The sequence below is a fragment of the Abrus precatorius genome, unplaced genomic scaffold (genome assembly GCF_003935025.1).
Source record: "Abrus precatorius isolate BTA unplaced genomic scaffold, Abrus_2018 Scaffold150, whole genome shotgun sequence".
Taxonomy (NCBI): Eukaryota; Viridiplantae; Streptophyta; class Magnoliopsida; order Fabales; family Fabaceae; genus Abrus; species Abrus precatorius.
The window spans coordinates 12,501-15,000 of record NW_020874348.1 but is presented as its reverse complement, the minus strand read 5'-3'; positions in this window follow the sequence as shown (position 1 = coordinate 15,000).

Genomic DNA, 2,500 nt, shown 5'->3' with positions numbered 1-2,500 from the left:
GCATCACCTTGCCCATCCCTATCATCACATGCAAGACACCGAGCCAAGTGGCATCCATTAAAATCCTCGTGTTGACCGCGGGCACTGTGGTGTCACCCGTCAACATGCAACCATCACAAACTGGAAGAACAACCATATCCATAGGGACCAACTCCAGGAACATGATGCCCGCATGCCTATTGCCACTGCAAAAAGTGCACGCGTTGTTGGAAAAATCCAACGCTGGTTCACCGTTTTATAACTCTCCTCACACCTCAACAAGAACAAAGTCACCCGGGAGCACTTAAAATCGAGAGGGACAAAGGAAAATGCACCCAATAGACCCTGCCCATGCATCGTTGATGCAAGAATAAGCCACGCCACGATGCCCACAAATTTCCGAGGGACGCACCGAGACTCGGCCGAAGTCGGCCAACATTCGGTTTCTGGATAATTGACGAATCAATAAACCCAATGCCATGGAAAACCAAGCCACACAAGTGAGGGGAGACTTGCATGAGCATGGGGGAGGGGCCCCAAGGCAGCACCGCACCTCCCACTGTGGGCGTGGTTGGTGAGGTGCAGCCCCCCCCTATAATAGGTTATTATGCAAAAGCCAAAATTGTAGTAGTAGATACCTTTTTTCTGAGCAGACATAAGTCCATATCGGGACCTAGAGATCGAATTTTGACGTGATTTTTTGCAGGGAGGCTCACAAACACAATATATTCACGTCCACAAAGTTTTAGATTTTTTCTCCAAGGGATGAATTTTTAATGAATTTTTGAATCGGCAGATTATGAAAAACCGGGGAAAATAGAAAAAGGCACCTAGAGATCGAATTTTGACCTGATTTTTTGCAGGCATTCACACAAAATAACACCAAATGTGTCTGCAAAGTTTCGTTACATTTCCCCAAGGGAATGATTTATAATGAATTTTTCTCCGAATCATCGCACCATGGTGCACCTTGATGCCCACCTTGGTGCCTCTTGATACCCACCTTGGTGCTTCTTGATACCCACCTTGGTGCCTCTTGGTGCCTCTTGGTGCCCACCTTGGTGCCTCTTGATGCCCACCATGGTGCACCTTGATGCACACCTTGGTGCCTCTTGGTGCCTCTTGGTGCCCACCTTGGTGCCTCTTGATGCCCACCATGGTGCACCTTGATGCACACCTTGGTGCCTCTTGATGCCCACCTTGGTGCCTCTTGATACCCACCTTGGTGCCTCTTGATGCCCACCTTGGTGCCTCTTGATACCCACCTTGGTGCCTCTTGGTGCCCACCTTGGTGCCTCTTGCTACCCACCATGGTGCCTCTTGGTGCCCACCATGGTGCCTCTTGGTGCCCACCATGGTGCACCTTGATGCACACCTTGGTGCCTCTTGATGCCCACCTTGGTGCCTCTTGATGCCCACCTTGGTGCCTCTTGATACCCACCTTGGTGCCTCTTGGTGCCCACCATGGTGCCTCTTGGTGCCCACCATGGTGCACCTTCATGCACACCTTGGTGCCTCTTGATGCCCACCTTGGTCCCTCTTGATACCCACCATGGTGCACCTTGGTGCCTCTTGGTGCCCACCTTGGTGCCTCTTGATGCCCACCATGGTGCACCTTGATGCCCACCTTGGTGCCTCTTGGTGCCCATCATGGTGCCTCTTCATGCCCACCCTGGTGCCTACCTGGTGCGTTTTTATGCACCCTGGTGCCCTCCTGGTGCGTTTTTATGCACCCTGGTGCCCTCCTGGTGCGTTTTTATGCACCCTGGTGCCCTCCTGGTGCGTTTTTATGCACCATGGTGCCTACTTGGTGCGTTTTTCGCACCCTGGTGCCCTCCTGGTGCGTTTTTATGCACCCTGGTGCCCTCCTGGTGCGTTTTTATGCACCCTGGTGCCTACTTGGTGCGTTTTTATGCACCATGGTGCCCTCCTGGTGCGTTTTTATGCACCATGGTGCCCTCCTGGTGCGTTTTTATGCACCATGGTGCCCTCCTGGTGCGTTTTTCGCACCCTGGTGCCCTCATGGTGCGTTTTTATGCACCATGGTGCCCTCTTGGTGCGTTTTTCGCACCATGGTGCCCTCTTGGTGCGTTTTTCGCACCATGGTGCCCTCTTGGTGCGTTTTTATGCACCATGGTGCCCTCTTGGTGCGTTTTTCGCACCCTGGTGCCCTCCTGGTGCGTTTTTATGCACCCTGGTGCCCTCCTGGTGCGTTTTTATGCACCCTGGTGCCTACTTGGTGCGTTTTTATGCACCATGGTGCCCTCCTGGTGCGTTTTTCGCACCCTGGTGCCCTCCTGGTGCGTTTTTATGCACCCTGGTGCCCTCCTGGTGCGTTTTTATGCACCCTGGTGCCCTCCTGGTGCGTTTTTATGCACCATGGTGCCCTCCTGGTGCGTTTTTCGCACCCTGGTGCCCTCCTGGTGCGTTTTTATGCACCATGGTGCCCTCCTGGTGCGTTTTTATGCACCCTGGTGCCCTCCTGGTGCGTTTTTATGCACCATGGTGCCCTCCTGGTGCG